This window comes from Crinia signifera, chromosome 1, assembly GCF_055691185.1.
Source record: "Crinia signifera chromosome 1, ASM5569118v1, whole genome shotgun sequence".
Taxonomy (NCBI): domain Eukaryota; kingdom Metazoa; phylum Chordata; class Amphibia; order Anura; family Myobatrachidae; genus Crinia; species Crinia signifera.
Window position 1 is genome coordinate 416,191,551 of NC_139217.1, and position 11,348 is coordinate 416,202,898.

The 11,348-nt window shown below is 41.7% G+C and overlaps 1 pseudogene; it reads left to right on the forward strand.

Annotated features, from left to right (window-relative positions):
- The first annotated feature begins 10,730 nt into the window (after positions 1 to 10,730).
- Positions 10,731 to 10,849, forward strand: LOC146040892 (5S ribosomal RNA; annotated as a pseudogene).
- Positions 10,850 to 11,348: the final 499 nt, after the last annotated feature.

The following is an 11,348-nucleotide window of genomic DNA, read 5'->3' on the forward strand; positions in this document are numbered from 1 at the left end:
GATTTGCTAGGAGAGTGACAAGGCTGCCAGGATCCATTTAATGCAGAAGTTTGGAAAAATGTTTGCAAATTGTACAATATGCTAAAGGGTCATTTAAATGTGTACAGTGAACTTTTTATGAATAATTTAACAAATGCATTGTCTGCCCAAGCTATGTAGGTTAAGAAAAAGTTTATTGAAAGTTCCATAGCATAAATATTTTATGATTTTGCGTAATACATGCATAGTGACAATTAGGAACTAAATTATAAATCTGAGTTTCTGGGGGGAAAAGCATAACATAAGGGTGCCACATAAATGCTTACGAGTTCAATTTGTCTTCTAAGCAAACCTCATATTTATAATTATGAATGTAAAAATCCAGCTGTGTCCCTGCAGAGCGTGTGTTTTTAATTAAAGTCATCCACATCAAATGGTGTGCAACATTCCATCAGGTAAGCTGTGGCATTAGTATCTAAGCATGCAGTTAGTTACAATTACATATACTGAAAGTCATTAGGTTTAAGTGATAATTAGAATGATGCCGAAGAATATAGAACAATTACATAGTTAAGACATTAACTAGGAGATTTCCCATTACTTAGTGACAAGCCAAGCAGCTGCAGTTCTCTTTATCAGCTTTTTTTCTGCTGCCACCACCTTTTATATTGCTGCTGTCTTCTGTGCCTTAACTCCTTACAAGACACAGTTGCAGTATTCTAAAATATGCATACAATCTTGCAAATAATGCCTGCATAAACAAGGAGTCCTTCTGCCGGCCGATCTGTTAAGGTGCATACACACAGTGCAATTTAGTTCGCTAGATTGTGCACTATCTAGCTAGTTTTGAACAGTCTACTAGGTAGTGCACTATTTCATACCGTGTGTATGCACGATAGACATACGATGCGTGCTCCCAACGGTCATATTGGAGGGAGCCGCTCAGATGAACAAGCTACTCTCTTCTGTCTAGAAAGCATAATATATAGTGCACATCGTACACCAGGCATTCCCAACTACGGTCCTCAAGGCACACCAACAGTGCAGGTTTTGTAGATATCCAGGCTTGAGCACAGGTGACTTAATTAGTATCTGAGGGATTCTGATTAAACCATCTGTGCTGAAGCCTGGATATCACTAAAACCTGCACTGTTGGTGTGTTTTGAGGACCCTGGTTGGGAATGGCTGTTGTACACAATGAGCTTCATCAGCGCCACTCCCCAAACATCCATTCGGCATCACACACACCACGAGGAGTAATGAGAAGCCGCAGAAAGCAAAAAAAAAGCAAGTATTTTTTTACATGGGGGTTGAGGTTGCATTAAGAAGGTGGATGGGAGAGGCTGCATTAAGAAGGGGATGGGGAGGCTGCATAAATATGGTGCTGGGGGGGGGGAGCCTGCATAAAGAAGGGGGAAGGGAGGATACATTAACAAGGTGGATTGGGGAGGCAGAATAAACATAGTGCTTGGGTGGGGGGTGCATGCATAAAGAAGGGGAAGGGAGGATGCATAAACATGGTGTAGGGGTGGGGAGACGCCAGCATAAAGGAGGGAGGCTGCATTAACAATGGGGATGGAAGAGGCTGCATAAACATGGTGTAGGGGTGGGGAGACGCCAGCATAAAGGAGGGAGGCTGCATTAACAATGGGGATGGAAGAGGCTGCATAAACATGGTGTAGGGGTGGGGAGACGCCAGCATAAAGGAGGGAGGCTGCATTAACAATGGGGATGGAAGAGGCTGCATAAACATGGTACAGGGGTGGGGAGGCGCCTGTATAAAGAAGGAGGAAGGGAGGCTGTTTTACAAGGGGGATGGGGGAGGCAATACATAAACAATTGAAGGGGGAGGCTGTATTTACAAGGGGAGGGTGCATGAACAAGGTGCTGTATTATAGCACTGTGGGAAGCCTAAAGTATGATGATATAAAGTTATGTTTTCCCAGACTTTTTTAGAAATGGCAACACCAAACCAAGAATTCTGGTCTGGATTCCTGTACAGGTATGAAGTCAATGAGTGTCTGTGGTGCATCAAGGAGAAACGGAATAAGGCACTCCAGGAAATGCTGACTTAAGGCCCATACACACGTAACGATTTTCAGCTGAAAATCTATCAGTGTGTAAGGGCCATCGACTGCAGATCAGCGATGATGCGAGCTCCCGCATCATCGCTGAAAAGATACCACGTCTGTTGGTTTGACCAGCATGTCTAGTGATGATGGCTGGTATCTGAGCCATCATCGCTTGTGTATGCTCACCTCTGCCGCCGGACTGAAAGATGATAGACTTTCAGCCCGGATTCCTGTCCTCTACCTGCCCCCAGGTCTCCGTTCAGCAGCAAAGACAGTCTTGCTGCTGACCTTCCCCTGCTCGCTTTTTCTCATTACACGGAGCAGGAAGAAGATCAGCAGCAAGTGCCCGCCTGCCACACGTCCGCCCGGCCTTGTGGGCCAATTTTGTGCATCCATTTTTCAGCCTCCTCTGCTGAGCACTGGACGTCCATGTCATTTGCATATTGACGTCATAACACAGAAACGTCATGACGCGACCACCGCACATCTGATATATATATATATTTATATATATATGGCCTGCACCAGTTATGTACATGTTACTGCACACCAATGTTTATGTATTTATATGCCCACTGACTCCACTGTATTTATTCACTGCCAACAATGTATATATTTTTTTATTATTTTATTTATTAACAGTTTCTTATATAGCGCACATATATTCAACAGCACTTTTACAGAGAGAATATTTGATCATTCACATCAGTCCCTTCCCCAGTGGAGCTTAAAATCTATGTTCCCTACCACATGCACATGGACCCACATTCATTTGGGTTAATTTTGTTGGAAGCCAATTGACCTACCAGTATATTTTGGATTGTGGGATAACCGGAGCACCTGGAGGAAACCAACGCAAGTACCGTGAGAATATTCAATCTCTGCACAGTTAGGGCCATGTTGGGAATCAATTGTGTGACCTCAGTGCTGTGAGGCAGTAATGCTAACCATTACACTGTCCATGCTGCCCACAAATTTAAATGCTCGCTCACTGCCCACCAATGTATTTATTTAAATGGCGGTAATATATAAATTGCTGCCACAGGCCAGATCACTGTCCACTAATATATATTTACTGTATTTATATGCCAGTAATATATACCATGCATGCAGTGAATTATAAAAATAATATGCAATGGGTGGAATGCAGGAAGCAGGTGAGCGCAACAATGCCCCTTGCTAGATCACTGCCTTGTTTTGCTCGCCACCAGGTTCTCTTCCATCGCTATGGAGCTCTTTGGCCTACACAAGTAGGATCAGACCCTGTCCACCAGTATTCTGACAGCCGGCATATTAACCATATGGTATGTTGCTATATGTTTATTTTATATATATATCCTGCACCTTGATAAAAGTTTCAGGAAAGAAAGGGGATGGACCCGCGACAGCTAAATTTTAATTATAGTTTAAATAATTTAATAATTTGTTGCCAGCATGAAAAACCACTTCTGACTAGTGCTCGTGGTGCTGGTGGTGCGCCCAGCGTTCAGTAACTAAACTGAAAATTGGGGATTTTTTTGTTTTTTGCAGAGGTGCAAAACAAAAGACAGTAAACGCTTTGTGGGCGCACTCTTTTTGTTAAATAATATTTCGGTTTATGAGTTGTGGAATTATTTTAAAACATAGCTTTTATTACGAACTTTATTAAAAATGATCTGGCGCAATGAAAGTTAATTTAGAATTATTTTTGTTTTGGTTTTGTTGTGTGATTGTATGTTATATGATACAATGTTATATTACAAACTGGCAAACATTAACTCATGTCTAACTTCAGTCTCAAAAACGAATTACAGCAGAAGCGGAGAACGGATAACTTGGATAATATATTTCCCACCACTTTGAATGAGACAATACCAGATTCCAACTGGACAGATGACTTAAGCAAACTGAAATACACTCTTCAACGGCAGATTAGGACAAACTGGGATCTAACCAGTTTGGAGAACTACTGTAGACTGAAAATTACCCCACGGGGCCTTCGTCCCAGAACTTTCCCAGCTTTCGAGCTCTGTACAGAAAATTTGAAGAAGGACTGGGAAACCAGCCTGTTAAAATGCTCTCAAGAATTAATGGGTATTTTGATTCAACATAACCTCCTGACCCTAGAAACTATTTCTAAAGAAGTAGAGCTACTAGGCAAAAAATTAGAACCTTGGGAGCAGACATCAGCCTTCCAGCAGAACTTTGAGAAGAACAAAAAAAGATTTAAAAGAATACGAGAAAAGCATCATTAAGTGAAAGAAATCAAAATTTCATAGGGACCAAATCGATTTTCAGACTGGACGAATATTCAACTGGGCCAGAAAGACCTATCGGAGGGACAACCCCAGATACCCACCCTCCACATCAGACACAGAGCTGTCCAGTGTGGATGATTATAGCGACGACAATTCACATTCGGAAGACGCAGCCAATAGCAGAACTGCAAACCAACAACTCCTAGCATCCACCTCAAGCCATCACAGTGCGGAACCTTTTTTGGCCTATGGTCGTGGGAACAGAGGCCCAAAACAAAAATCAAAAGAAAGACCAGAAGGAGCCGCACCAAGAGGAAGAAGAGACAGACCAAGATGGGAGCAGCAAATACCGAACCGATATCCACAACGGGTCAGACAAACGAGGGATCAGGGGTATCAAGGCTACAGATAATAAATCTGTCATCACACATCCTATCGGAAGTCCAAAAGGATGTACTACAAAAAGGACTTACATTCTGCCCCACATCTACATTTGATCGCTTCCAATGGGAGACTAACCTACAACTGTTTAGCCGTAAACTGTTATTGGCTAAATTCCATGCGAAAAAGGAACAACCCAGTTCTCCCAACCCAATATGGAACAGTCAGGAACTAGAAGCCCTCTCCATCTTGGAAGAATTAGAGAATGAGGAAGAACAGACGGGATCCCAAATAAGACCAGTATGCAAGAAAAGGTCAACTTTCTTCCCTCCTTTTAATATCTGTCCAGAAGTACAAGTGTTCACAAAGCTGGTCTCACAGGACTTAGATGAACTACACATCGGTAAAAAACAACACAGATTTGCTGGTAACATCACCAAAGAGCAACGGAAAGCAATACAAGAGATTAAAGACTGGACTGATGTGGTATTGAAACCTTCAGATAAAGTTGGGAATATCATTATATGGCCCCTACAATTATATCTTAAGGAGGCCAACAAGCAGTTGGATGATAAGACATGCTATACCAAGACCATCTTCAACCCCACCTCAGATTTCAAAACTAAATACGACCGGATCATAGACCATGCAAAAAATAACAACATCATCACGAAAACAGAGCATCAATTTCTTCAGACACCACACCCAAGGGTGGCCACGTTTTATATGCTACCTAAGGTTCATAAGAACATCCATGAACCACCCGGACGACCGATAGTGTCCGGGAATGGATCATTAATTGAAAAAGCTTGCGTATTTTTGGACACACACCTGAGGCAGCATGTAACTTCGCTACCCTCATACACCCAGGACACAGCGGATGTTCTGAAAAAGCTGCATGATGCATACCTGGAGGATAATGAGATCCTGGTAAGTATGGATGTGGAAGCACTCTATACCAGCATAAAACATGATCTAGGGACCAAAGCCGTCCAGTACTTCTTGGAAATGGGAGAAACAGGGGACTTCCAAACCTTCCTCCTGGAGCTTCTCGAATTCGTCCTCCGGAAAAATTATTTAATCTTCAATCATCGGTACTACATCCAAGGAAGAGGCACGGCGATGGGGGCAGCGTGTGCCCCCACGTACGCCAACCTCTTCCTTGGGTGGTGGGAACGGGAACACGTGTTTAATGAGAACAACCATATTTACAAAGAAAATGTCACTGTATGGATGAGATACATAGATGACATCTGTGTAATCTGGAAAGGTTCGGAACAACTACTCCACCAATTCATTGGAAGCCTGAACAACAATTCTCTAAACCTCAAATTGACATACGAATACAGTCACAACAGTATCTCATTTCTAGATCTGAGGATATACAGAGGAATTAACAATAAGTTACTCCACCAATCCAGTGCACACTTTCCTCCCACAATAACCAACATACCGAAGGACGAATATCTGAGGCTACGACGCAACTGCTCAAGCGATGATGTCTTTATTTCCAAGAGCAAAGAACTGGCCGTAAGACTAAAAGAAAGGGGCTATTCGAACAGGTCCATCAAAAAAGCTCAAAGAATGGTACAAACTACTAGTCAATCACAAATCCTATTTCACAACAAACCTATGTCCTCGAAACAGACAGATAATACAATCAGATTTGTGGGCAATTTCTGCTCGGAACGGCGACAAATCAAAAATATAATTCAGAAACATTGGCCCATCATACTCAGTGACGAAGACCTAGCCACCAAACTCAAACCCCGAGTGGATATGAGCTGGAGAAGGGCCCCAAATTTCAAAGATCAACTAGTACGGAGTCACCTCATTCAAGATAAATCCAAAACCCATCTTCCAAACGGCAGTTTCCCATGTGGAGGTTGCAAAATTTGCCAATATATCAACAAATCAAAACAGATACAAGATAAATATGGTCAGACTATACCAATCAAAGAATATTTCAATTGCAAGAGCAAAAACCTGATCTACTGTATCACTTGTGAGTGCAACTTGCACTATGTTGGCATGACCTCCCGCATGCTTAAACAACGAGCTTTAGAACACCTGGGAAATATCCGAAACGCATTTACTGACGCAGCCAAGATGAAACAATTAACTACCGTGGCAAGGCATTTCAAGCAAGTTCATCAAGGAAAACCCAAAGGTTTCTCAATTCGGGGATTAGAACAAATACATTTAGGCCAAAGGGGCGGAGATCTGAATCAGACTCTGCTCCAAAGAGAGAGCAAATGGATTTTCCGTTTAGGATCGCTAACCCCAAGAGGCTTGAATGAGGACATCAAATATGGTGCATTTCTGAAATAAACTGAACCCTAATACATCATATAGATCAAAATCTACCCGTCCATCAACCATTATAATCCAGCACATTTAGGATAATGGGAATCTCTCCAGCTAACCAGGGTCCAGAGCCCAATATACCCTGGACACATTGAAATTATCTCATCACAAGCCAAGTATCCATCCAGCACAAGGATCCCTATATAACCATCTTTCACTATTTGTTCATCACTATAAAGCACCAATTTTTTGTTTTTTTCTTTTTATCACCTGTCACCATCACTTTGCACGAATATTACTCACCAATACCAATTATAAACCTCACCAAGCCACTAACTGTATCATTAATTATAACCACTGCCATATTCACGGTACCCATCTATTTAATTCACAACGAGGACAACTACTCACTATCCAGCAATTTTATTACCACTTAATCACATAGCCACAGAGATTTGGCACAATTTATACTTTAATATTTGGATCACAAAACCACATCACCTAATGTGGGACACAGGCATTACCAGCCAACTATTTTCATCCAGTCCCCCAGCAGCAGAAGCAAGCAATGTGCTAATACATCCCGGCACAAAAAGTTTTTTCACACATATACTGGGCTCTGTAAACCATGTTAGAAGTACCCTGCAGGAATCAAAGAAGTGTCTAAATCAAGGAACTACCCGGCTTGGCAAAAAAGTCATTGAATGCACAACTCTCTAAAGCTACCAAAAGCGTAGAAGATCTCAATTAACCCCTTCACGACATTGCCTTTTAAGGTAATTTTTTTTTTTTCCTCCTTGCGTTCAAATAAGCGTAACTTTTTTAATTTTCCGGCTATATAGACACATGAGGGCTTTTTTTTTGCGGGACAAGTTGTACTTTTTAATGGTACCATTTACTATACCGTATAATATTCTGGGGAATCAGGAAATAATTCAATGTGGGGTAAAAAGAAAAAAAACCGCAATTCCACAATTTTGCGCTGGTTACGTTTTTTTTGGAGTTCATAGTTCGTTTAAAATGATGGGTTATCTTTATTCTATGGGTCGTTACGATTCCGGTGATACCAAACTTATATAGTTTTCGTTACGTTTTACGACAAAAAAAAAAAATAGAATATGTTACGGTTTTTCGAATTTGCGTCGCGTCGCCATGTTCTGCGGCTTATAACTTTTTTATTTTTCCACCTACGGACCTGGGTGAGGGCTCATTTTTTGCGGGCTGAAGTGTACTTTTTAATTAATACCCTTATGGGATATGGGCGACTTTCTGATCTCTTTTAGCTATTTTTTTTTGGGTAGGCGATGCGACCAAAAAAACGTAGTTTTGGCGTTGGGGATTATTTTCCATTTACGCCTTTAACCGTGCGGGATAACTAATGTTATATTTTAATAGATCAGACTTTTAGGAACGCGGCGATACCAAATATGTTTATTTTTTTTATTTTTTATTTATTTTTATTTGGGAAATGGGGAAAGGGGGGTGATTTGAACTTTTAATATTTTTTTATTTTTTTTTATTTTTAAACTTTTTTTTTTTTCTTTTACTACAAGGCCCCCTAGTGTACTTGACCACTAGGGGGCGCGATCGCCTGTACTAGGTTCAGCCATAGAGCTCTATGGCTGAACGTAGTGATTTTATGCACTTCCTATTACATCCTGCCTGAGGCAGGATGTAATAGGTATGCATACACGGCCAGCACAGGGGTCTACATTAGACCCCTGGCTACCATGGCAACCGATCGGCACCCTCCGATCTCGCTGCGGGGGGCCCCTATCGGCGCCGGAGGGGGGCGCCCCCCCTCCGATCAGCTATTTAAGCACTGCGGGCGCTTTGCCCGCGGTGCTTAAAGGGTTAAACGGCCACGATCGGCGAACTCGCCGCTCGTGGCCGTGAGAGCAGGGACCTGGCTGTAATATACAGCCATTACCTGCTCTCTTTCAAGCCAGCTCACTCCGTGAGCTGGCTTGATTCCCCCGCAACCGACATATGACGTATATATACGTCATATGTCGTGAAGGGGTTAAGAAGCTCTGAACACCTAATCATGCAAGAACCGAGTATTTAAAATCATGTCTAAGTGTCTTAACCAACAACCAACTAAGAAAACAATGGCTGAATGTAAGACAATAAAACAATACAACAAATTGTTCAGTAAGAGAACAAAATCTGAACTTATTAATTCTCCTAAAAAAAAACAAAAAAAGTATATAAAAACCAAAAAATCAAAAAACATTTTAAAATAATAAATACCATAAACAATATAAAAAATTAAAAAATCATTCTAAAAATAACTAAAAGAATCATCAATTAATGTGTATAAACCCAGAAGTAACATACCTGATTGTATATCAGTATCACTAGTAGCGTTATATGTGATACAGTTCACCACAGCCAACATATTTGTCAGTGTGGAGACAGATGCAAATACTGGCACACTTTCCCTCAAGTAAAATGGCGTCCAAGGACATAGCGAATTTGGGCCACAGCTTAACCAGACCAACCCACATAGGGCCATAAGTGTGGCACAACCAGTTAGAGAAAGCACGATAATACTGTATATATACAATGCCTCACATAACGACAGCTATTATGACGTCTAAATAATTAAAAACAAAAAATAGAAAACCAGGGCAAATTTGCCCTTGATCAAAATGGCGACGAGGGAAGAAGCGTGGAGTCAATCAAGGACAATCAATCAACACACACCTCCCAATGGATTAACAACATGTCAATCAGGAACCAGGTCAACACATTGGACGAGATATAGGATAAAGAGCAGATGCCCCCAACCAAAATGGCGCTGCATGACGAAGCCTCGTAGGCGAAACACGTGTCCAGCCGCCCCCCACGTCACTCTGTGAACCAGCAGTAAGGAACACTCCAGGTCGGCTCTCCGGACAAGTCCATCAACTTGACCAAGCACTCCAGAATCTAACAGCGGGTACCCGCGCTAACGGCGCCACCGATCAACTACCCAGCCGCTGACTGACGCGCAGGACAATCAAGCACCCGCCGAAGCTCTGGCCGGGTCAGGTACGGGAGCAATCTCAGACTGCGTTTGCATCTGAGCTCTGTTCCGCAGACTAACTACTCTTCCCTAATAGTTACAATCTGCAGCGTGATTATACTATATGTTGCTATTTCATTTAGAACGTGGGACACTTGTTCAGGTGATCAATCACTGTTATATGCAAGCGCTACAGTGTCTCTCCTGTTATCCCGACTTGTAATGTCCAAAGACTTAGCGAACTGACTCTGTTTTCAGTCAGCTCTGATGTGCATTTAGGATACTCTAAACCTAAACATATTATTGTTACCAGCTAAATACTTGTGGCAAAGGTGGGATTTGTAACTCACTGAACTACCAAACCTTTATCAGTGACTGTGACAGAGGTAATATCTCATCTCAAAATCCAGAACCACCAACCAACTGAACGGGTGTATCAATGCCGCTTGTAACACTGACAGTTTGCATTGTGGACCTACAGTAGCTGTCGCTGCACGCTTATAAGCAACAGGTTAATTACCTAACTATAACTTTAGGGACATCATAACTGCAGGATATTTGAGCCCATAAAAAAATCCTATACTATATGCGCGGAGCACCTGTATGCAATTTAAAACACTTGCTTAATATCACTGCACCTTTATACCTCAGTGTACAGCCCCTATTACTTTTTGTAATTTAAACAAAACCGGGTGATACCGACAGTTAACTGGAGCCACTGCCTGTGACTTAAGCCCCCATTCATTATACCACCATACCTCACTGGCCTGCCCAACACCCTTCCGAACTTGGAAGCCAAGCAGTGAAGGGCCTGGACAGTACCCAGGTGGGTGACCCCTGGAGAAGTCCAGGTGTGGTATTATTTCACGTGGGGGCGTACTGTCACCTGATAAGTGTCCTCAGAGCCGCCTACTGTCTGTGTTCCTAAAACTAATAGCCAATTTAGGCCATAAATTGTGTATACATATATATATTTTTTTGACGTGGGGTAGCCAATTTCCCCAAACAATCTCTATTCCTGGGGATTATTTTCATTTTTGCAGCCTACGACCACTCTGTTTCATATACCTGAGATGAGTATATGCAGTAAATGATACATAAAAGTGTGATTGAAATTGTTTTATTTGTAATATAATATTGTATCATATAACATACAATCACACAACAAAACCAAAACAAAAATAATTCTAAATGAACTTTCATTGCGCCAGATCATTTTTAATAAAGTTCGTAATAAAAGCTATGTTTTAAAATAATTCCACAACTCATAAACCGAAATATTATTTAACAAAAAGAGTGCGCCCACAAAGCGTTTACTGTCTTTTGTTTTGCACCTCTGCAAAAACAAAAAAATCCCCAATT